Raw genomic sequence first — 26783 nt, 5'->3', positions numbered from 1 at the left:
TTAAAAGAGTGAGATTTGGTGTAGAATTTAAAGTGAACTCAATTGGTGAAACTCATTTATTAGAAATGTAGATCCAGTCAGTGCAGAACATCTACAAAGTCCTCCTTATGTGCCAGCACCTTTACTAGGCGATTTTAAATGAGTATTAAATAAAACAGATACCATCCCTGTCAATACAGTCCAGTGTGGTAAAGCTTTGTCAGTCAGAACCAAAGACACAAAAAAATAAGACCAGATGACATAAAAATAAACATTAACATAATTTAATACCTAAAAATTTTAGAATTCCATATTGCAAAAAATGCTCTTAAAATGTAAAAGACAGGGGCGCCTGGGTGGCGCAGTCGGTTAAGCGTCCGACTTCAGCCAGGTCACGATCTCGCGGTCCGTGAGTTCAAGCCCCGCGTCGGGCTCTGGGCTGATGGCTCAGAGCCTGGAGCCTGTTTCCGATTCTGTGTCTCCCTCTCTCTCTGCCCCTCCCCCGTTCATGCTCTGTCTCTCTCTGTCCCAAAAATAAATAAACGTTGAAAAAAAAAATTAAAAAAAAAAAAATGTAAGAGACAAACAAAAGACTTGGAGAAATGTATCACAGAGATGTAAAAATAAGCACAACTATTTCAGTAATAATAACATCTTGTATATGACTTATATTTATCAGTGCATGTAAAAAAAGTGAGGAAGGATACACACCAAACTGTTAATAGTTACCTTTTGGGTACAGAACTAAGGTTAATGGGGAAAGAAGATGTAACTCCCTCACTTTCTATTTTAATACTTATCAGTGATGTCTGAATTACTTACCCAAGCCTATAGTCTATGTACTTTAGAAGATATGCACTAGCCACATCTGTAGCAAAACACAAATGTCTCCAAAGTAAACACAAAATCACCTAATTTATGTCCTGTTCCTTCAAAGTAAAGTTAAAATCATGTGGTTTCATTAAATAATAGAACAAAACTTAATCTCCTACCAGAAATCCTTATTTATAAATAACATGTGTGTTGAAGAAATAATAGAATAATCAATTAAATCACATCTCAGTTATAGGAAAATTAATAACTACATATTAAAATGTGTGTTTTTAAAAAAGAAAATATTCATTAATTTACATCTAAAACTATATACTGACCACCATTTAATTGTACTAAGCTCCAGGAAAGCAACTATAATATCAAGATCTTCAAAAGTGGAATAATTTCTTGGGATAGAAGATGAAAATGTAAGTAATCACAACGAAATGCAATCACATTGCTAAAGCTACCTATACTAAATTTTGTAGACACATAAACAAGAGAACAACTGACTTTGACCAGAGTCCCAAATGGCTTCCCAAGGAGGAAATTTTGAATCTAGGCTTTATGAGATGAGTGAAATCCATCAATAAAATAAGGGGAAGACTTACATTATAGGCAGAAAGAGTGGTGTGAACAATATAGCTAGAAACTGTACATTAGGATTTATAGTTTAGAAGGCATAGTTTAGAAGGCATAGGATCTGTGATAAAAAATTAACATGACTTCTTTTCTTTATTGTGCATATAAACGTGAATGTGAAATCCCATAACCTGTGAATCTGGTTGAAATGCAAATTTCGATTCAGTAAGGCTCAGTTGCAAACTGAGTATTTATTTGTCTTTCTTACAAGCTCTCAGGTAAGGTTTATACTACTACTGCATTCACAGACAACCTTGAATAACAAGGATATGGTGCATGTGATAAACATTGTCATGAAATACATCTGCCTCATCATGGATCCGTATGCCATTAAATCAAGTTTCAACAATTCAAGTTAAATTTGTTACTCCATAATGAAAAACTATTTGACATTTCCAAGTTCAAAGGGAAGTATGTGTTTTATATACTTTTTGTTAGTTGTTATTTTTTAACTGGGGTTGAGTTTGCTATGTTGGAAGTTGTTCTGCATTTTTCCTTACATTCTTTGCTTCCACACCTTGTCCTGGTCCTGATTCTACAACACCTAAGTTTGGTAAGACCTCTATAATTTTTGGCAGTCATATTCATAGAAGCCTGCAATGCTATGGAAGAAAAGAAATGAGTTATCTACTTCTTGCCTGCTTAGATAATTGAACATTATTATTTCACATAGGTATTTATAACATATATGCTGGGTAGGAAATACAGTTGATTGTGATACCTTTCCTTCCATTGATGGACAAGGTCGTTGACATAACTAATCCAGGGAAGGAAGTGTCCTTCCTCTCTCTCTGTTCTTAGTACATTGAAAAGCTTCAATGCTTTCATAGTAATTAAGAATTTGAAATCACATATCTTAGGATCAAATCTTCACATTTCAATCACAGATAGAATAATTTGAGACAAGAATGTCAGTTTCCTCTTCTGTAAATAGATGACTGTTGTATTATAAGGATGAAATGAATAATAAATATATACATTTAAAAGTATATGGTGAGAGGAAGGACCACGATGGTGGGACATGAAGACTCCTGAACCTCCTTCCTTCTACAGACACACTGAATATATAGCCACACATGGAACAATGATCTCTGAAAGAAATACAGAAACGGAGTGATTCCTACGTATCAAGTAAATGAGAAAACATCCACATTGAAGAGATAGAAAAGGCTGATACACACTCTCACCATAAACCCCATACCCAGCACAGCACCATACAGCCAAGAGGAATTCACAACTCATAGTTTCAGCATGAGGACCAAAGAGTTTGGACCACACATCTAGCAGCCCAACTTCTAAAATTCTCATCCAAGGGTTGGGTCTCCAAAACATATTTCTCTGACAGCCAATAAGCATTGCATCCATGAGACCCAAGGGACTATAACAAAGAAGCATTTCTTAACAGGTCTGCAAATATTTGCTGTGGCTATCTCCCCAGAGTTCAGTTCATAAGGAACAGGCAAAAATGACCATTTCCTAGTTATTTCCCTAAAAGAGGTTTGACTACATACTTACGAGCTGCTGCCTAAGGTTCTAATTTCTAATTTAGTATTTATGTAGGGGCTGGCTACAATCCTCCCCAGAGACTGAGCAAGTTGGTGGGTGCTTCCCCCACAGTATCCATCTGACTCACTTCACCAATAAAGCCAGATCACCAGTATCTCTCTGGAAGTAAACATGTGTGGTGCATTATTTATATGAGACAAAATAGACTTTAAGCCAAAAACTTTAACAAGAGACAAAGGAGGCCATTATATAATAATAAAGGAGTCATTACAACAGGAGGGTAGAATATATTTAAATATTTATATACCCTACATTAGAACACCTTAATATATACAGGACAAATATTGACAAGCTGAAGGGAGAAACAGACAGCAAAACCATCATAGTAGGGGATTTCAATACTCCACTTTCAATAATGGATAGATCTTCCAGACAGAAAATCAATACAGAAACATTGGACTTAAACTATACATGACACTAGATGGGCCTAACAGATATATACATAATATTCAATGCAGCATCCAAACAATAAACATTCTTTTCTTTTCTTTTTAATTTTTTTAACATTTATTTATGAGAGACAGATCGTGAGTGGGGGAGGAGCAGAGAGAGAGGGAGACACAGGATCTGAAGCAGGTTCCAGGCTCCAAGCTGTCAGCACAGAGCCCGATGTTGGCACAGACTCTGAGATCATGACCTGAGCTGAAGTTGGATGCTGAACCGACTAAGCCACCCAGGTACCCCTACACATCATTTTCAAGTGAACATGAAACATTCTCCAGAATCAATCATATGTTAGGCCATAAAACAAGTCTTAATAAATTAAGAAGATTCAAATCATCTCAAGCATCTTTTTCAATCACAATAATATGACATTAGAAATTATTTACAAGATGAAAACTGGAAAATTCACAAATATATGGAGATTAGGCAGCATGTTCCACAAGAGCTAATGGGTTAAAGAAGAAATTAAAAGGCAAATAAAAAAAATCTCTTGAGACAAATTAAAATGGAAACCTAACATACCAAAGTTTACAGAATATAGCAAAAGCAGTTTAAAAAGAGAATTTTGTGGTAATGTCTTTATGATGAAAAAAAGAAACATCACATATAAAAAACCTAACTTTGCAGCTCAAGGAATTAGGAAAAGAAAAACAAACTAAGGTCACATTTAGCAGAAGGAAGGGAATAACAAAGATCAAAGAGAAATACAGTGAAACAGACAAAAAAAATAGATCAATGAAATTAAGAGCTGTTTCCTTTTGTTTTTGTTTTTGTTTAGAAAGACAAATGACCTAGAGCTAGACTGAGAAAAAAAGATAGAGAAAACTCATATAAATAAAATGAAAAATGAAAAAGGAGACATTATGCTTGATAATGCAGAAATACTAAGGATCATAGGGTGCCTGAGTAGCTCAGTCAGTTAAGCATCTAACTCTTGATTTTGGCTCAGATCATGATCTCACAGTTTGTGAGACCAAGCCCTGCAGTGGGCTCTGTGCTGACAGCTTGGATTCTCTCTTGGGATTCTTTCTCTCCCTCTCTGTCTCTGCCCCTCCCACCTCAAAATAAATAAATAAGTATTAAAGCAAAAGAAATACTGAGGATCATAGACTTTTATGAACAATCATATAACAAATTAAATAATCTAGAAGAAATGGATAAATTCCTGGCAACATACAACCTACTATGACTGAATGATAAAAAAAGAGAAAATCTGAACAGAACAATTACTAGTAAGGATATTGAATCAGTAATCACAAAGTCCCAACAAATAAAAGAACCCGATGGCTTCAAGGGTGAATTCTACCAAATGTTTAAAAAAAAAAATTAATACCAGTCCTTCTCAAACTCTTCCAAAACATAGAAGAAGGAATACTTCTAAACTATTTCACATGACCAGCATTACCCCAATACCAAAGCCAGACAAGAACATTATAAGGGAAGACAATTACAGGCCAATATTACAAGAAGATGGCAAAAGAAAGTAAGAACAAAGAGATTAAAGGAAGGTAGAAGCATCTCTTTAAATATTAATTTGAGAGATAATTGAGCATATTTATTTTGCTTCATCAAAGTTGAAGAATTAGGCCAGCTTCTCTGTTAAATAAGATGGCTGAATCAGTTCCAGGTTCTACCAGTAAACTAGGTAGTGGAGACTGTGTTTTTAATATCTGCCTAAATGATTTGGGCAATGAAACAGATTCACAGAAGAAACAGGGGAAAAAAGGAGCTACATGAACCCTCTTCCTACACGAAACACTTATAAACAGGATATTTGTCACATGACTAGCAATTCAGAGGTGTAGCGAATTGCAAGAAGAGACTCAAAACCAAGAACTCTCAAAAAACAAGTGTCTACTTGTTCTTACTTTGGAGTAAGTAGGTTCCAAAGACTGAAAGTATTTAAGGGTGTGCAGAATTGAGGTTCCGTAAAAATATTTCAACTTTAGACATTCAGGGAATGGTCAGCAAGTATTAAGACATCAAGAGATGCTTTGAGAGTAATTAGGGGTACAAATAATACAGCAATAAATAAACTCCATCATATTAAAGCCTGAAACCCTTTCCTGAATACCTCCTCTGTATTCACAAATTAGGTACCTACTGCATTTTCTAATTATGTCTTTATCCACAACCTCCTCTGAGCTGAATTTAAGAAATCTTAGTATCCCTCCACTTGGCAGAGTGGCACATAGTAAGTTTGCAACAGTTACTGGTTGAAGTAAACAAATAGCTCTTCATTGCAGAAGAATAAAATAATACTGCAGGAAGAGTGTGGAATTAGGAGGTACAAGGTAAAGTGAAAATCAGAAGCGGCAAATGGCAAAACATCTGAAATCTTAGAGCTAAAACAGCTCCTTTTTTCCTTTCAGGATGTGAGAGTGACTTTTCATAATCTTACTCTTTTCAGGACAGTGATGTCTTGGGAGACACCCCAAAACAAATAACATCTACCTTAAAAATATTTTTGTTTTTCTACATATCTGTAAGGGGAAATTACCAGACCTTCTGGTAAGATATATTTATTAGGTTTCAGCATGAATACTCAAACAGAATAAGGAAGGAATCTGTTCTAAATCACCAGGGGCCCTTCATTCCATAAAACTGTAACAACAATATATGTAGGTAGCTGCTGCTTTGGTTGATTGCCTCTATCTTCTGTTGTAGGCTACCCAAAACAAATCAGTGTATACTCTACCTGCATTTCAGTCATGAACCAGGGATGGTTCTGTTGTTTCTTGTGTATCAAAACAAGATCGAGGTGAAATAGTAGGGAAACAAGCGATAAAAACAAGGAAAAGGAATGGAAAAGTAAAAACGAATGAGGAGAAAGAGTGAGAAAAACATAAAAGAGAAGATCGATGATATAGAAAACAAGCCAAAAAAATCAAGTAAAAATAGAGAAAAGGCATATTGGAAACAAAATATGAGAGAAAGTAAAAGAAAGCAGCTCAGATAGATCATATATGATCTTGTTAAACCCACTCATAACTTTGATTTATTACTTTTTTAAATCATTAAGCAGTGTAGAATCATCGAATGGAATTTTAGTGTTCCTTATAAGCAATTTATTGATCTCTAGGTAGCCATTAATCTTATCTAAAACAGATTAGAGTAGGCACTGATTTCCTTATTTAAACATGTAAAACTGTGTGCAAACATGTCAATAAATGACCATCTTACTAAGTGGTGAAGGTTGTACTATTCTTTGTGGATGAAGAAATTGAGTTAGTTATGCTAACTTACTTCATTACTTAGGGTAGCCTAAATAGCTAAAAGTCGATTCTGAAAATATAATCGTTAAAGAATTTTATTGCTTGCTGACATAACAGTTCAAGACAGCTATTGTAGATTTGTTTGTGCCTTTCTTCCATATGTTGATTCAGTGACCCAGGCTTCTTCCATTTGGGGAGGGTCAGCCTCTTCTTGAACATTATCTTTTGTATCATATTTTTAAAAAAAGAACACTAAGGTTGAAACATAGGCATTCTCTTAAAAGCCCTGATGGAGCAGTAACCACCAGACTTCTGTTCATGTTCCACTGGAAAGAATATAGCCAAACAGATACACTACTGGAAAAGGTGTATCCTAGACATTATTTTACTTGGCCTTTTAGCAGTTCTTGGCATCAGTAACACATCCCTTCTCCCTAATGAACTTTCTTCACGTGGCTTTTAGGATTCCATACTCTCTTGAATGTGTTCCTACCTAATTGGCTATTCTTTCTCAATCTCCTAAACTGTTTTCTTCTCTTTGACCTCTTACTGTTAGAATTGTCCAGGACCCACCCCTTAATCTACTGTCTTCTATATCTGTAATCCTCAGTCCTTTGTATGGTTTTATATATGATATTTGATGGCAACTCCCAAAACTATCTAACTCAGAATTTTCTCAAGAACTCCAGCTACTTTTTATTCAAGAAGAAATACATAGTGTGTATCTGCTCTTGGATACACAATGTATATCTCAAACTTAACATGTCCAAAATTTAACTCATGTTCTCCCATCATGAACCTGCTCCTCCTAATATCTTCTGTTTCCCCCAGCTCAGCAGTTGAGAACTTCATCCTTCAAACTGCAAAGGGCAAAAAAAAAAAAATCCTTGATATTTTTCACTTTCACACCCCACATCCAAACAAGAAAATGTTTGTTTGATTCTACCAGAAAAAATATAGAATCTCAGCATTTCTCATCACTTCTACTCATCTGAACCTGGTCTAACCCACCACCATCTACCATCTACAGTATTTCAATAACTTCTTAAACAATCTCACTGTGTCTATGTTGCCACCTATAGCCTTTTCTCAATACACGAGCCAGAGTAACCCCTCCAAAAGAGTTAACATTTTGACTGAGATCATTTCACTGCTAAGCTCAAAATCCTGCAAATATTCCCATTTCACTTGGAGTAAAATTCAAGCTATTTACAATGACATGTAACCCCTGTTACTACTCTGGGCTTTTACATGTCCTTTGACTTTCGACTTTGCCCTCTCTTTCTTGCCCATGATACCCCATGGTCATATCTGAAAGGAGCATGTGGATATATATCCTGGAGGATCATACTGCTTTTCTAATTCTCTTTTGCTGGTGGGAGTTTGGTTACATAAGTATAGATTTAAAATCTGAACAGTCACAAGCTTTTTAGGCAAAGCTCATTTTATTTGGCAATAAAATTCCCTCAAAAGCTTAGTACTTCTCCAATGATGCATTTTGTTTCCAGCATGTTCTGTGTGCTAGTGACACAACCAAATTCCTTAATTAGGCATTGGTAGTAGTCCTACCGTGTGTGTGTATGTGTGTGTGTGTGTGTGTGTGTGTGTGTGTGTGTGTGTGTGTATTTTGAATATATATATTTTGAACCCTGATCTGCTGTTGGTTCTTTCTCTAAACGTATTAGTAGCAATTCCCTGAAGCCATCTGAGAATAATGAGCTTAGGTTTTCCAAACTCTGTAGAGCCTCCATTTTCTGGCCTCCATCTTTCTTCCCTCTCTTTACAAATGTATCATTCCCACCTAACCTCATCTCCTATAATATCTTGCCAAAAGCTGTAGGCAGCAGTCAACAGATGGTGACCTACTTTTTCAGCCATTTCCCATAGATCTGAAGACTCAATACATTCTTGCTTTGTCTTCTAAGTTAGGTCATATGACAGTTTTATCAAATGTTTATCGCAGCTTGACAGGACTGTCTCACTTTCTAAACTTAAAAAAAACATTTTTTTTCCAAATTGCCCACCAATTAAATAAATATCACATCTTTTAGTTTTGTTATGGCAACACCCCCTACACCCAGTACAAAGTTCTCTATTTTTTTTTCTTTTTTTTTTTTTAATTTTTTTTTCAACGTTTATTTATTTTTGGGACAGAGAGAGACAGAGCATGAACGGGCGAGGGGCAGAGAGAGAGGGAAACACAGAATCGGAAACAGGCTCCAGGCTCTGAGCCATCAGCCCAGAGCCCGACGCGGGGCACGAACCCACGGACCGCGAGATCGTGACCTGGCTGAAGTCGGATGCTTAACCGACTGTGCCACCCAGGCGCCCCCAAAGTTCTCTATTTTTAAGAGCTACATAAGAGACCAAAAACAATAGAGGCTGAGCTCTTGTTCTGTTCTATTTATCCATTAAAGACCCATTGTCATTTGCATTCAGAAGGCAGAAGAGAAAGAAAGTGCAAAGAAGGCACATGCTCTGTCTTAAAATCTCTGACCTAGAAATGACTCACATCAGTTTTGCACACATTAGACTAGACAGAGAGAATGCGGTCTACACTTACTGCAAGGGATGCTGGGAAACAGTCTACCCACTATGATCCTATGAAAATGGAAGAAGAAGAAGAAGAAGAAGAAGAAGAAGAAGAAGAAGAAGAAGAAGAAGAAGAAGAAAACGACACATTTGGCAGATAGCAAACCATCACTGCCACCATTATCAGAGCTTTGATTCTTACATATCAAGAGGAAATAGAAATCAAATATCTCACTTTAGGCTTATAATAATTGTGCTTAAAATAGACATAGTATAAAATTCCAAATTTACCAAGTAAATGGACAAATAACTAGAATATCAAACAATGAGGAATTATAGAATAAGTTTATCTCATGTTTAGATATTTCCATTACTTAAGGTTTCTAGGAGGAAGAAAAGCTAATAAAAATATTAGTCTATCACTTCTTAAACTTATCACCTTAAGAACTATGCTATCCATGGGGCGCCTGGGTGGCGCAGTCGGTTAAGCGTCCGACTTCAGCCAGGTCACGATCTCGCGGTCCGTGAGTTCGAGCCCCGCGTCAGGCTCTGGGCTGATGGCTCAAGGCCTGGAGCCTGTTTCCGATTCTGTGTCTCCCTCTCTCTCTGCCCCTCCCCCGTTCATGCTCTGTCTCTCTGTCCCCCCAAAAATAAATAAACATTGAAAAAAAAAAAAAAAGAACTATGCTATCCTGAGGCCTCCCTGTCCCGGGTGTTCAGGGAGGAGGGCTCCCAGGTGGACCCAGCAGAGAGCTGCAGCTGTGCTCTACACCCAACCCCCGGATGGTATGCATGTGTCTTGCTGCCCATAACAACTCCATCTCTGTGTGTCTGTCCATGGTGTCCCAATCCTGGAGCCCCCTCTCCACCCTTCCCACAATGAAGACACTTTCTTTTGTCATTTGCATTCAGAAGGCAGAAGAGAAAGAAAGTGCAAAGAAGGCACATGCTCTCTCTTAAAATCTGTGCCGCTGACGGCTGCTCTCTCCCAGATAGGCCTGCTCTGCCTGGTTGTCTTCCCTCTGGGCCTTAGGTGGGTCGTGCCTCACTGGTACAAGCAGGCTCTGAACACACAGCCATTCATCTGGGAAGACTGAGCACCAATTTAGGGACAGCAACCTTCCCTAGTGGGCATTGCCTGAGCAAGTGGGGGAGGAAGTCAAGCCTCTACCTGGGCCAGGTAAGGCTTGAATCTGACCAGAGAGGAGGGTGTCTGTCACATCCAGCTCCCCATCCTTCATCTGAGGCCTCTAAGCAGCTTGGGGTCCCAGCTAGTTTGATGTAGAGGCTGCTGTGCTGCTGTGCTCCCACCTGCCTCTCCCTGCCCTGGAGGACACCACAGGCCAGCACAGAGCCTTGTCCTCATTGTGGCTCACTGGGGTCCCAGGAAATAACTCATGGGACAGGCCATTTGTCCTTCTGCCCACCACAGAGGGTGTCCCTCACTCAGGAGCAAGGCCTGGCTGCTGGATGCCTCAACAGCCCCTTGCCCAAGGCCTGGTGGGGGAAGCAACAAGCCGTAGGTGGGGACATGGGTGTTCAAAGGCCAATGCTGGTTCATTTACTAGTGTTTACTGCACCTGCTTCAGGACCAGCTGCTGTCAGCTCCGCGGGCAACACTGGCCCGAGGCATCACGTCACATCCATGTCCTCACAGGAAGAGAGCAACAAACCATAAGACCAAGGATCTGGAATCCAAGGTGTATTGTTTCACATTTTAGCAACTATGGCATTGGGATAAGGGACATGCTAGAGCTTAATTGTAGCATTCCTTTTTCCTAGTAGCACTTTTAGATGTCTGTGGCATTAATGGCAATTAAATAAGGTGTGTAGCATTACAAAAAATAATTTGCTAATGAAGTGGGAACTAAGTTCCAATTTTAATAATAGATCGAGTCAAATATTAAAATAATTTAAAATTTTTGATATGTGGATTTTCCTGTTTTGAAATATAGTAGGGTGTTTCTAATAATAAATAATGTTCCCAGAAAAATGAATGTCCCATGAAACTTCAATAAATTATTAATACTATATCATCTATTTTCTAAATATGAAAATTAGAGGTATAAAAATCTCCTGTTTAAAACTTTTTCCTTAGATACAAAGTGGGTCAATTTGAGACACAAATAGATGCAAGAAGTCAAAATTATTTTAGCCCTGTACACAGAGAAAAAATGTCTTTAGATGAAAATGGAGAGTAGCTAAATGTGATACATTTTATGCCATTGCCGAATTGAGGCTCTAGATGAGATTCTGATCTATAAAGAATCCTCAACGAAAATGTACATATCTTTAAAAACCAAGCCTTCTAACAGAGGAAATCATGAAGCCATAATCACATCAGTGAACTCACTTTGTATTGAAGTTTACAGGTTCATCTAACTTCATTAAGTTTTTTTCCCCCTTATTATTGCTGAAACAGAAAGATGGCAGGTGAAAGTAGAAATTAATCCATTAGAGTGAACATGTTTCCATTTCAAAGTATGTTAATTTCGTTTCTACTTTGTCAGCTTTAATTTGTCACTGAACCCAAAATGGGATAATTGCACCAGTATTTAAGTTCTCATACGTAGTCAAGGTTTTTCGTAATTTTATAAAATTACATTTAGATTCCGTTGACACTGCTTAATGTATTACAAGGTAACATGTGTTGAGACTTGGCTCCCAACATGTCAAATTAAATCAAAATATAAATTAATTCAATGACAACTCCGTGTTGATATTTGCTCATTATGCTGTAAATAGATTGTGTGTGGAATCTCTGCAATTTAACCTAAAATTATACAAAGTACATTTACCATGAAATCATGACTTGTTTTCAATACACTGGATGTTCACTGTGCCAAACCATAGGTACAATGATCCTTTATTTTTTTGGAATGGGGCAGGGAGTGGGGAGCTATGCAAAGACAGAGACATAAAGATATCTGATAATTACCAGAGCTACTTGCAAGATTCTATTCTACGTTAACTCATGTTGAATTGTCAAGATGGAATTAAAACACCTTTGAAACTCAATAGCATAGAAATTTTAGTCCTCAAAATATATATTTACAGTATATCTCCAACTCAAAGTTATTTGGTTACATGACACTTATTCTTAGGAAAGATATCTTTTATCAGTCACACCTCAGTGTAAATGAAAATATCTCAGAGACAAAAGATTTTGTTATGATAACAAAAGATAAAGATGGGGAAACTGTGATACCAGCACATAAATGTCTATAAAGAGAATGATTTAAGAAATAGAATAAGGGCAAATAAAATTTAATAGTTCTAAATCCTATGGCTTTTCCCTCCTATTATGTCATCCACTGTATTAAGTCATTTACTTAGTATAACTTAGTAATTACTTCCCATTAAAGAATATTTATAACACTTCCTCTAAAATGCCAAGACGGCACAAAATCTAAGGGAAAAAATCATCACTTAATAGGTAACAAATAGGAGTCTCCTAGAACATATTTTCAAAATATTTTCCACTGCATAAATACCTTGTTCAAAATAAATTTATAATACATTTATTATATTTATATCCTTGAATACAACAAAATACTAAATTTCTGGAACATTTTATGTATTTTGATTTTCTTCCTAAACAACTCATCAAAATTGTACAAACTAATTGCACTTCCCTTATTACTACTGTTAAAATAAATTAGTACATTTTATTCACAATGATGTTACTGCCAAGAAATAAAAATAAAAATTGTATAGGATCTGTGCCCAAAGTTGTGTCAAACTGAAAAACTAGAATATTCATGTGAATGTTACTTATGAAAATCATTGGTTTCTATAATGAATTTTCCTAAGCTCATCTATTTGATGAAATAATCCTTAAGATTTTATATTTTTATTTGGGCATATATGACTTGTTATTGCCTAAATCATCTCATATTTATTCTCTCTGCGTTTGCACTGAATTATATGACTTCTGACACATAATATGGAATTTGTCATAGTCTATGTTTAATTTTATAGAAATTTGTAAAAAAATATCCTATTTTTAATAACCTGATAGTTTCATTCCTTTTTCATAAATTTCCAGTGACCCCATAACAAAGAAAAGGAAATTAAAACTCAAATCTAAAAGCATTAGTTATAAAAGAAGAGTTGGGCAAATTTACAACTCAGAAATGCTTTTTAAAATGTGGCTATTTTTCCAATCATTGTACGCACATGCAGTTAGGTTTTGGTTATGACCATATTCAACTGCAAATATTTTACTTTCTTATCTTGAAGATAATCCTTTAGTTCTAAATCATAACACATTGTTGTGGTAGAAAGTTAACTTCTATTACAAGTCTGGTATATATTTGTTTTTTACAGTCACACTATTATATAACAATTTTAAACATATGTAGTACGGAAATGTTTATTGCTCTTTAAAGGAAGATAACACAAAATACATAAAGATCGATTCCACTGACATGTGGTGATTTTGTTGAGTTATACGGGATCAAATCTAATTCTTCATGAATGATTAACAATGCACTGTATCATATAGAATGTATGGATAAATAATCATGGCATAGTATATAAATTGAATGAATGCATTTTAAATGTAATTGTATCAGCTGAGTAATAGTTACTCATTGTAGGTGTTTATATTTTTACAAATATATATTTTCATCTTTACTGGTACCTCCTTAACTCACATGGTCTTTTAATTAGCCTTCTTGGGTTATCTACATATAAAATGATATCATTTGGAACACTGCTATGTATCCTCCTTTTCTCTCAACGCAGTTTTGCATAGAACTTGCCAATATTAAATGTTACATTGTTTAGATTCTAAGATATGCATTTTTCATGTTTTTAGCCCTTCTGAAATGTAGCAGAATCTTATATTTGTTACATATATTTAATGTGATTGTCTTTTCTTAAATCGACTGTTCAGGAATTTTGCATCTATGTTTATCATTGAGATTGGTTTATAATTTCATTTTCTGTCCTGATCTCTGACTTCAAATTCAGCATCATACAAAGAGACAGGTGTTCCCTCTTTTCTATTACCTGGAGGAGACTGTAAAAGTAGGAAATATATAAGATACCAATTTTTAGAGTAACACACCTACAAAGCTATCTGAAGTTAGGGTTTTTGAGGAAATATTTTGAACTCCATATTTAATTTGATTGTTATATAACTTTCTTTAATTCTATTTCAACTTCAGATGGCTTTTGAAATTTACTTTCCCTATGGAATTATGCATTACGTGTAAAATTTCAACTTTATTGTCATAAAATTATTCATAACCTAAATACATGTTTACTTTCTCACACGTGTAAAATTCTTCCCCTTTTTGTCCCTTAAATAAGTTATTTGTAATCTTATTCTCTTGCTTATTATTTCCCCTGATTAATTTGAGCTAGCAATGTGTCTTTCATTCGTTCTTTCAAAAACCAACCTCTGGTTTGGTGTATACATTCTATAGTATGTCTGTTTCTAACTTCATTAATATTTATGTCTATTATTTTATTTATTTTATATTCTTTTATTTTCTCTGTTGTTTTTTTCTTATTCCTTAACTAAATGTTTAGCTTATTAATATTCAACCTTTATTTTTTATGTGAATATTCAATATTCTACATTTTTCCTCAAGTACCACTTTAGAAGCTTCACTCACATTGATATGTGATAGTTTAATAACTGTCTACTTAAATATTTCTAATTTCAGTGTTTTTAATTAATGAGTTATTTAGAAGTGTTTGTTTTTGTTATTTCCAAGCATATATACTTTTTCTTGTAGTTAATTTGTTGTCGATTTCTAAATAAATTACTTTATGTTCAGAAAATCTGAAATGTCTTGAAGCTGTCTTAATGATTTTGAATGTGGTAATTTTAATTAAAAAGTTTCATGTGTGATTAAAACAAATGAGAATTCTAATTTTGGTTACAATGCTCTTTATGTCACTATTATAAACAGGAGGAAATGTATTCATAAAGAAAGAGAAAATAATTTCTTTATTGTTTAATTCTTTTCCTTGAGGTAGTTGTGGTTTACAGAGAAAACAAACCTAGTAATGCAATCACAAAGTGATGATAATGGACCAAAAAAAAAAAAAAAAAATCTATCTTCCTCTGTGGCACCAGACCTAATGACTCCATTTTACATAATACATAGCATGAAGCTTTGATAACACATTGTATTACAATTTCTCTATTGAGTTTTATTCTCTGCATTTTTAGGATGTTTTTTATACTTCACTTTCATCCCAAATAGCAACTCAATGACAAGGTAAATAATAGCTGATCTCTTTAAAGATAAATTAGATGCTTCCCAAAACATGTTAGCATTGTCAAACAAACATCTTTAGCTAACATTGGCTACTGATATTTTTGAAATTATCATAATGGTCTTGCACTCCAAGAATACTTGTTTTCAAACTGGTTTATACATTTGAAATATATTGTATTTTAAGACCAAATCATTTAGTTTCACTTTGAGTAGATACTGCTTTTAGAGACCAAAAGTGAAGCTACAAATAGGACAGCAGAACTGTCACAGAGTGACTCCTGCCATTTCAGCTACTGGTGAGTCTAGAAAGTAGTTCGTTATGATATCTGAATGACTGAATACTCACTTAATATCAATTATTCTTACCCTATTGCTTTTCGGACAGATTATTGATTAGTATTACAGAAAAATATAATCAGGAGAACTCAGAGCAATCCTGTCATTGCATGTGAACTTCTCAAATCTCAAAAACATTCACTAAAATTCCCATTTCTACATGTTCTTGTTCCATTCCTCCCTGTTCCTGACATGATCACAAACATTAGAAGTAAAATCAACATAAAAACACAACTTGAGTTTATTTGAACAAAACTTATTTTGGAAAGCAATGTTTTATTCATTACACTTTATTCAATATATTTTCTTCTGTATTGTATATGCAAACTTCTCAGTGAAGGAAGACAGGAAATGAGAGATGAGGTTGGACTACAATTAGCTGATTCTGAAGTAGATAATATAAATTATAAATAATGGAGGCGTAGCACCTTGGCAAAGATATTATTCTTTAATCATCACATGTATCAAAGAAGCCAGGAATTCATGAAGAGATAGCTAGGGAAAAATTGATATATTTCTAAATATTTCTCCCTACTTAAAGGAAACTAGTCTCCATCATATACTATATTGAACAACTGAAGGTATTCTTGCTCTTTCTATGGTGTGTGTATTTAACAGATCCATATACACAAATCTCCCTCTGAACTTGTACTTGTATTAGCCTTAGGCCAATTGAATGAGATAGACTGCATTATTTTTCAAAATATGTTGTACCTATTCCTGAGCTCTTGAAGTCGGTTTTGCCTGTGTGGCTTTCCTTGAGCAATAAAATGTGAGTGGCAGTTATGAGTGTGTTCCCAAGAAGAACCTTAAGAGTCATTGTGTTTCCAACCTCCTCTTTACTCTTTCTTCCCAGAACTCAAGAATGCCCACCCAGAGACTAATCCATCTGCCTGAGACTCAAAGTGGAAACACATGGAACTGATCCACAGTTGGACTTCACTGGATATGTAACAAATAGATGACTCCACGACATTGCCCATTCTTCCCTCTTTTAATTTATTTTTTTTTACTTTTTAAAATGTTTATTCATTTATTTTTGCGAGAAAGAGAGAGGGTTGGGGGAGGGCAGAGAGAGAGAGAGAGAGGGAGAGAGAGGATCCCAAACAGGCTCCACACTGTCAGTGCAGAGCCCAATGCGGGGCTCAAACTCACGAACCACCAGATCATGAGCTGAGCCAAGATCAAGAGTTGGACATCCAACCGACTAAGTCACCCAGGTGCCCCATTCTTCCCTCTTTTAATAAGAATATTTATTGCAGTTACCTTCCCAGCATTATAAATTGAGTGTCCAGATGACATAACTTGTCATTTTAGTTCATAAATCTCTAGATCAGGAGAATCCACAACCAAAACCAATGTAGAGACCATCCTGAGACCTTGGACTTTATGCTTGTGCTGTGATGGATGAGACTTTTAAGTTATCTCCCTTGGGAAGGAAGTGGGGATGTTTTCTATGCAGAAGGAAAGTAAATGAATATGTGTGATGGTGAGAATAAATTGTGGGAAAATATATTTTCGCTCAAATTATTTATTGTCCTTTCCCAGTGGATGATGGGTCATGAATTTGCTTTAGTTATTGGAATGAGTACAAGCGACACACATCATTTCTAAGCAGAAGCTTAAAGATCCATCATGTGGTACTACCACGTTTTCTTTCCTTCTGTCACAAATAAAAGCACCAGCCTACGTAGACTGCTCTAACAGCTGAGGACTTAGAATGCAGCTATGAGTAGCACTACTACAGAAAGCATGGATCAGTATGTAATATGAGTGAAAAACAAATACTTGTTACAAGACAATAAGATTCTAGGGTTACTTATTAATTGCAACATGAACTAAGCTGAATTACAAATGCATGAAGTAATCAAAATCCAGTATTCTGAGAGGGAATTATCCCTTCCAGATGTGAAGTAAGGACTCAGCCTTGAGAAGAACACAGAATATCAAGATGTATACACCACTTTCCAGTTTCATCTCTCTTATGTTTGATAGTCAGCTGATCATAGCTCTATGGAGAATTTTGGCATGAAAAAGATACAGATAACTATTTTCCTCCATATGTCTTCCCATTCTTTTTGATTGTTTACTTGACTTTTTAAAAAACCTTATTTGAATGTTACCCACATATTCCCAAGCCAACATCATTTTTACTAAACAAAACTTGGCTAAATACCTAACACACGCATCCCATAAAACAAATAATTAAACAATATTTACAGAGAGAAAAGAAGAAAATTTAAATGATCACCAGCCATTATTTTCAGTGGAAACCTAGAAAGATATATTTTTTAATAATACATGTTGTTTCGCTAACCTAAAAATATAATCCATGGATATATGGTGAAAGTCATAGTTCCTACAGGGATATTTTTAGAACATCTTAATCAGCTAATGCATAATCAGCATCTCATAATCAGTAAGGTATATGTGTTAATATTTTTTATCTTAGTACATGATGATACAATATGTGATAAAATCATTTTTCCATAAAAAGTTAGTGCATTATTATAGTTCTCTAAATGTATAAATGATGTGGAAAAAATGGCAAAATGTATTTTTCAAAGATTTTTTTTTTATTTCTCTCATCAAAAAATATACTGTGAGAATATGTATAGGACACAATATTAAATGTTAGGAATTTGAAGGGGTTATGATAGATTTTGTCCTTAAGAAATCCCTAGTATCTGTGGGTAGGAAAAAATCACTGTTCAAGGGGAAAGAAATGTTATTACTTAAGACATAGAGCAGTTTCAATGTCAAGTACTTGGTATGACAGAAAATTCTACAAATTTCAAAGGAGTAAGCAATCTCCAAGTACAGGAAGAGTAAGATTTTATGGAGGGAATGGAATCAAGTTGTATTTAAAGATTGGGTAGGATATAGACAAATGAAGTAATGAGATAACAGCTTTTTTGAAAGGAAAAACTTGAAAATAAAATGAACATCACATTTTTAGAGAAACTCAAAGATCTAGTTTAGCTAAGACAGATCATCTGTAAGGAGGAAGAATGAAAGGTAAGGAGCCTACTTCAGGTTTTTATAAAGGGGATGACATCTAAACCAATATGAAGGTTAAAGGAGATTTTATTCTGACATTATTGAACAAGAGGGATCAAGAAGGTTTAGTGACCAAAAAAAAAAAAAAAATCAGTAAAGAAGGTAAACCCAATAATCACTTGCAGAGTGTTGTTCTTCCTGAATAGTGGTAAAACAAATATGTAACAAGTGTATTTCAAGTGAAACAGTAGACTGATGGAATGGGGCAGGTAGAGGAAGAATGGTTTTAAGTTCATGACACTTTGAGTTTATGATGTTAATGTGTTATTCAAATAAAAGTGTACAATTTAATTTTATACATTAAGAATAACTTTGAAAAGTCAGACTTTAAATAAAGTTTTTGGAGTCATTATACAGAATCATGTATAGAAGTGAACACCAAAGGGGTACATGAAAAAAGAGAGAGCTGGAGATACTTGATAAAGACTAGGAAGAGAACTTGCATGGAAGTTTTTTTGCATCTCGTGTCCATGAAATACAGTCAGATCAACACTAAACCATCCTGCACACCTAGAAAACTGATTTGAGGGTTAACACAACAATCTGCATGACCTGAACCACAGAATTCAGCAGGTGCACAGTGCAGAGAGATGAAGTGGAGGAGAGAGAAGCCACCAAGGGCAGGGAGCTGTTTTTGCCTGTGGAAAGAGGCCATAGACTGGGTGAAGGGGGAGGAGTACAGGAGAAGCACCCCAACCCAAAAGTAGCTGGAGAGAAAGTTGAAAAGTGGAAACAACCACAGGGACTGAATAAAAAAAGGAAAAAGGAGAAAGGAGAGGGTTTAAATTCCATTAAGATTCTATAAACAGGGGGAGTACAGAGTCTGAAACTCCGCAGCTCAATACCTGGCAGTGCTCTGGTGAGAAGGGTGAATTCCCAGGAGCAGAGTGGGGTCCAAGTGGTCCTTGGGCCAAATGGGGAGAAGAGGTTCCACTGCTGGAAGGACATTTTGTAATGGCTGTATGGCCACTTGATCTCAGCAGACACCAGAGAAAAACCACATTCACTAGTGCTGGAACAAGGACTTTAAGGGGGAAGTCTGGTGACAGATGGGTGTTGTGACTTACCATAGTCCCTGAAACGCTGCTGCTACATGATTGCGTGAACTTTTTCTGGGGTGGGCTGGCACCCAGCCACAGTCTCTAGGCATCAGTAGCAGCACGGTCCAGCAAATGTTCCTGGATGCCACCAGCACTGGCCATTGCCCGGTGAGACCCTCCGCCAGAAGGTCTGAGCAGGTCAAATCTGTGGGCCATCAGAAGTGAGGGGCTGGGAAACACAGCCACATCTCAGATAAAACTCAGGAGGCAGGTGCCAACTGGCAACCTGATGGCTTGGTCATGGGCAGTGTAAATGCTGGGAGTGGACAGAAGCCAGAGACAAAGAACAGGTGTGCGATTGCTGATTGGGGAGAACAGAGTTCTGGGTAGAACAGAGACTGGGTAGCTGGGTGACGCCATTTTCACCCCTCATTCCCATGCGCATACACACCTACAAGCACAGCAATCCACCTGAGTAAGCTAAGTAGCGCCATCTAGTGGAGAACGAAGCCATTACACTAAGCCCTGCCCAGTTGGGACAACCTCCCTCTATAGGAACACCACAAGTCTTTCCAACTGCTTAGTTTACTAAGGACAATAAAGTACTTCACAGTTTGACTTCTAGGGGAAAACAATGTAATCTCCATTGTATTTCAGTCTGTTCGCTGGTCCATATATTCAATTTTCTTTTCTTTTTCATTTCTTTTCTTTTTCTTGAATACAGAAAGAGAAAAAAATTATTTTTATATTCAATTTGTATTCAAAATATTTTTCTTTAATTTTTTCCTACTATATATTACTTTTTTATAAATTTTTCAAATTATATTTTACTTCCGTCATTTCATTTTTTTCCTATTTCTTTCTATTCATCTTTTTTCAAATTTTCAAACGTTTTCTTGCTGTTTCATTCCCCTTTATTCTCTAACCTATCAAGCTCCTTTCACAACCAGACCAAAACACACCTAGAATCTAGCATTATTTATTTGATTTTTTTGTGTGTTGTTTTACATTTTATAATTTTTTTTTTACCTTATTAATTCCTTCTCTTCCTTCAAAATGATGAAACAAGGGAATTCACCCCAAAAGAAAGAGCATGAAGAAACGACAGCCAGGGATTTAACCAACACAGATACAAGTAAAACAGCTAAACCAGAATTTAGAATAATGATAATAAGAATACTAGCTGGGGTTGAAAATAGATTAGAATCCCTTTCTGTGGAGACAAAAGAAGTAAAGGCTAGTCAGGATGCAATAAAAAATGCTAAAACTGAGCTGCAATCTTGAATGGATGCAATGGTGGCAAAGATGGATGAGGCAGAGCAGGGAACTGGTGATATTGAGGACAAAATTATGGAGAATAATAAAGCAGAAAAAAGAGGGAGGCTAAGGCAAAACAGCATGATTTAAGAATTAGAAAATCAGTGACTCATGAAAAAGGAACAACATCAGAATCACAGGAGTCCCAGAAGATGAGGAGAGAGAAAAAGGGGTTGAAGGGGTATGTGAGCAAATCATAGCAGAAAACTTTCCTAACCTGGGGAAAGACACAGACATCAAAATCCATGAAGCACAGAAGGCTCCAGTTAGATTCAACAAAAACCAACCATCAACAAGGCATATCATTTTGCCAAATTCACAGTTTGACAAGGAAAGAATCATGAAAGCAGCAAGGGAAAAAAAGTCCCTAAACTACAGGGAAGACAGATCAGGTTTGCAGCAGACCTATCCACAGAAACTTGGCAGGCCAGAAAGGAGTGGCAGGATATATTCAATGTGCTGACTTGGAAAAATATGCAATCAAGAATTCATTATCCAGCAAGGCTTGCATTCAAAATAGAAGGAGAGATAAAAACTTTCCTAGAGAAACAAAAATTAAAGGAATTCTTGACCACTAAACCAGCCCTGCAAGAAATTTTAAGAGGGATTCTCTGGGGGGAGAAAACATGGGGGGAAAAAAAACAACAAAGACTAGAAAGGACCAGAGAATACCACCAGAAACTCCAACTCTGCAGGCATCATAATGGCAATAAATTCCTATCCTTCAGTACTCACTCTAAACGTCAATGGACTACATGCTTCAAACAAAAGACATAGGGTAACAGAATGGATAAGAAAACAAGATCCATTTATATGCTGTTTACAAGAGACTCACTTTAGACCTAAAGACAGATTGAAAGTAAGGGAACAGAAAACCATCTATCATGATAATGCTCACCAAAAGAAAGCTGGAGTAGCCATACTTATATCAGACAATCTAGACTTTAAAATAAAGACTGTACCAAGAGATGAAGAAGGGCATTATATCATAATTAAGGGGTCTACCCAAAAGTAAGATCTAACAATTGTAAACATTTATGCTCCAAATGTGAGAGCACCCTAATATGTAAATCAATTCATCACAAACATAAAGAAACTCAATAATAATAATCCCATAATAGTAGGGAACTTCAACACCCCACTTATAACAATGGACAGATCATCTAAACAGAAAATCAACACATAAACAATGGCTTTGAATGACACACTGGACCAGATGGACTTAACAGATATATTCAGAACATTTCATCCTAAAGCAGCGGAATACACATTCTTCTCCAGTGCACATGGAACATTCTCCAGAACAGATCACATACTGGGACAAAAATCAGCCCTCAACAAGTATAAAAAGATCAAGATCATACCGTGCATATTTTCAGACCACAATGCTATGAAACTCAAAATCAACCACAAGAAAAAATGTGGAAAGGTAACAAATACTTGGAAACTAAAGAACATCCTACTAAAGAATGAATGGGGCCAACCGAGAAGTTAAAGAGGAAACTAAAAGCTACATGGAAGCCAATGAAAATGATAACACCGCAGTCCAAAATTTCTGGGATGTAGCAAACGCGGTCATAAGAGGGAAATATATAGCAATCCAGGCTTTCCTAAAGAACAAAGAAACGTCTCAGGTACACAACCTAACCTTAAACCTTAAAGAACTGGAAAAAGAACAGTAAATAAAACTAAAACCAGCAGAAGACAGGAAATAATGAAGATTAGAGCAGAAATGAATGCTATAGAAACCAAAACAAAACAAAAAGAAACAAAACAAAACAAAACAACAACAACAAAAAAAAAAAAACAGTAGAACAGATCAATGAAACAAGAAGATGGTTCTTTGAAAGAATTAACAAAATTGAAAAACCACTAGCCAGTTTGATCAAAAAGAAAAAGGAAAGGACACAAATAAATAAAATCAAGAATGGAAGAGGAGAGATCACAACCAACACTTCAGAAATACAAACAATAATAAGAGAATATTATGAACAATTCTACACCAATAAACTGGGCAATCTGGAAGAAGTGGATAAATTCCTAGAAACATATAAAGTATCAAAACTGAAATAGGAAGTAATAGAAAATTTGAACAGACCCAAAACCAATAAAGAAATCAAATTTTAATCAAAAATCTCCCAAAAAACTAGAGTCCAGGGCCAGATGGCTTTCCAGGGGAATTCTACCGAACATTTAAAGAAGAGTTAACACCTATTGTCTTGAAGCTGTTCCAAAAATAGAAATGGAAGGGAAACTTCCAAATTCATTATAAGAAGCCAACATTATCTTTATTCCAAAACCAGACAAAGACCCCACTAAAATGGAGACCTCTATACCAATTTCCCTGATGCACATGGATGCAAAAATCTTCAACCAGATATCAGCCAACTGGATCCAACAATACATAAAAAAAAAATTATTTACCACGACCAAGTGGGATTTACACCTAGGATGCAGGGTTGATTCAATATCTGCAAAACAATGTGATTCATCACATCAGTAAAAGAAAGGGCAAGAACCACATGATCCTCTCAATGGATGCAGAGAAAGCATTTGACAAAATACAGCATCCTTTCTTGATAAAAACCCTTAAGAAATAGGGATAGAAGGATGATACCTCAAGATCACAAAAGCCATATATGTAAGACCCACCGCTAATATCATCCTCAATGGGGAAAAACTGAAAGCTTTCCCCCTAAGGTCAGGAACAAGACAGGGATGTCCACTCTTGCCACTGTTGTTCAACATAGTATTGGAAGTCTTAACCTCAAAAATCAGACAACACAAAGAGATAAAAGGCATCCAAATCGGCCAAGAGGAGGTCAAGCTTTCACTCTTTGCAGGTGACATGGTACTCTATATGGAAAACCTGAAAGATCCTATCAAAAAACTGCTAGAACTGATCCATGAATTCTTCAAAGTTGTAAGGTATAAAATCAACAAAAACAGACACTGAGATCAATGGAAAAGAATAGAGAACCCCAAAATTGATCACAAACATATGGGCAACTAATTTTTGATAAATCAGGAAAGAATATCCAATGGAATAAAGACAGTCTCTTCAGCAAGTGGTTCTGGGAAAACTTGACAGCAGACATGCAGAAAAATGAACCTGGACCACTTTCTTAGACCATTAACAAAAATAAACTCAAAATGGATGAAACACTAAACGTAAGACAAGAAGTCATCAAAATTCTTGAGGAGAAAGCAGGCAAAAGTCTCTTTGACCTTGGCCGAAGCAAATTATTACTTAACACATCTTTGGAGGTAAGGGAAACAAAAGCAAAAATTAACTATTGGAACCTCATCAAAATAAAAAGCTTCTTCAGAGTGAAGGAAACAATCAGCAAAACTAAAAGGCAACCAACAGAATGGGAGAAGATATTTGCAAATGACATATCAGATAAAGTGTTAGTATCCAAAATCTATAAAGAATTTATCAAAATCAACACCCAGAAAAAAAAAATGGCCAGATGGCCACCCAGAGGGCCAACCAACACATGAAAAAATGCTCAACATCACTCATCATCTGGGAAATACAAATCAAAACCACATTGAGTTATCACCTGACACCTGTCAGAATGGCTAACATTAAGAACTCAGGCAACAATAGATGTTGGTAAGGATGCAGAGAAAGTGGATCTCTTGCACTACTGGTGAGAATGCAAACTAGTGTAGCTACTCTGGAAAACAGTGTGGAGATTCCTCAAAAAGTTAAAAATAGAACTACCCTACGACCCAGCAATTGCACTTTATCCAAGGGATAAGTGCATTTATCCAAGGGATATTTATCCAAGGGATACAGGGATGCTGTTTCAAAGGGGCACATGCACCCCCATGTTTGTAGCAGCACTATCACCAATAGCCAAAGTATGGAAAGAGCCCAAATGTCCCTAGAAGGATGAATGGATAAAGAAAATGTGGTATATAGGGGCACCTGGGTGGCTCAGTCGGTTAAGCAGCTGACTTCAGCTCAGGTCATGATCTCGCGATCCGTGAGTTCGAGCTCCGCATCGGGCTCTGTGCTGACAGCTCAGAGCCTGGAGCCTGTTTCAGATTCTGTGTCTCCCTCTCCCAGACCCTCCCCTGTTCATGCTCCGTCTCTCCCTGTCTCAAAAATTAAAAAAAAATTTAAAAAAGTTAAAAAATTAAAAAAAAAGAAAGAAAATGTGGTATATATATATATATATATATATATATATATATATATATATACACACAATGGAGTATTACTCGACAATAAAAAAGAATGAAATCTTGCCACTTGCAGCTACGTGGATGTAACTGGAGTGTATTATGCTAAATGAAATTAGTCAGTCCTAGAAAGCCAAAAATCATATGACTTCACTCATATGAGGACCTTAAGATACAAAACAGATTAACATAAGGGAAGGGAAGCAAAAGTAATATAAAAACAAGGAGGGGAATGAAACATAAGAGACTCAAATATGGAGAACAAACAGAAGGTACCTCAAGGGTTATGGGAGGTGGGATTGGCTAAATGGGTAAGGGGAATTAAGGAATCTACTCCTGAAATCATTGGTGCACTACATGCCAACTGACTTGGATGTAAATTTAAAAAAATAAATTAAAAACTGCAAAAAATGTAAAAAAAATAAAATAAAATAAAATAAAATAAAATAAAATAAAATAAAATAAAATTGTTAGTACCTGTGGGGAAATAAAAAGACTAAAAAGAACTCAATTGAAGAGACAGAAAAGAAACTAAAAACAGGTTTATGAAGAATGAGGAGAAAATTATGTCAGGAATATTACATAATTCCAAGAGTGCGTTATCAAGACTGTGAACACATTCTGATGTATTATAGAAGATAGGGGAAAAGACAAAAAAAAAAGCAGCTGAGAAATAAAGGGGATTAACATTTATGTTGATGATTATGGAGCAATGTATAGAATTCTTGAATCATTGTATTGTCCACCTGAAACTAATATAACACTGTATGTTAATTATACTTATATAAAAAATTTAAAAAGGCAATGGAGTTATAATATACTTAGAAATCAGTAAGTGTTCTAAATATGAGTAAGGTGTAGTCAGAATAATGAGGATCAAATAAACTGAGCATGAATTTTATTAGATTTTTAAAAGGATTGCAAAATCATTAGCTGTCAGTTATTCCCTATGGTGGCAGCCATCTGGTTACCATCAGAAAATAATTGCTGGAGAGTGGAGCTTGACTACCTTAATAAATTTCATGACTGTAGAGATACATCTAAATTTGTATTTTTCAACTTGTATCTGTTTATTAAATTAATATATAAATTTGTGTTAAAACCAATAAGATTGTTAAAAATCAAATTTAGCATTATCTTGCCTCATCCCTGACATGTTCATCTCTCACTGTTTCCACTGGTGATTACTCCCATATTTTTAAATAACATATTTATGTTGCTATTCTTTTTTCCTTTATCAATGTGTAGTAAATGCAGTTGGCTTTTTTGGTTGTGATGTATTTGACCTAAGCCAGTTTATCACTTACCCGATTATTGTTTAGCATACGTTTAACATATCGTTTAGCATAATTACATCACAAAATTTAGATGCCTTATTGCTTAAGTTTGGTATGTTTAAATGATGT

This window comes from Puma concolor, chromosome F2 (assembly GCF_028749965.1).
Source record: "Puma concolor isolate L17-30 chromosome F2, mPumCon1.1.hap2, whole genome shotgun sequence".
Lineage (NCBI taxonomy): Eukaryota > Metazoa > Chordata > Mammalia > Carnivora > Felidae > Puma > Puma concolor.
This window is presented reverse-complemented; position numbering follows the sequence as displayed.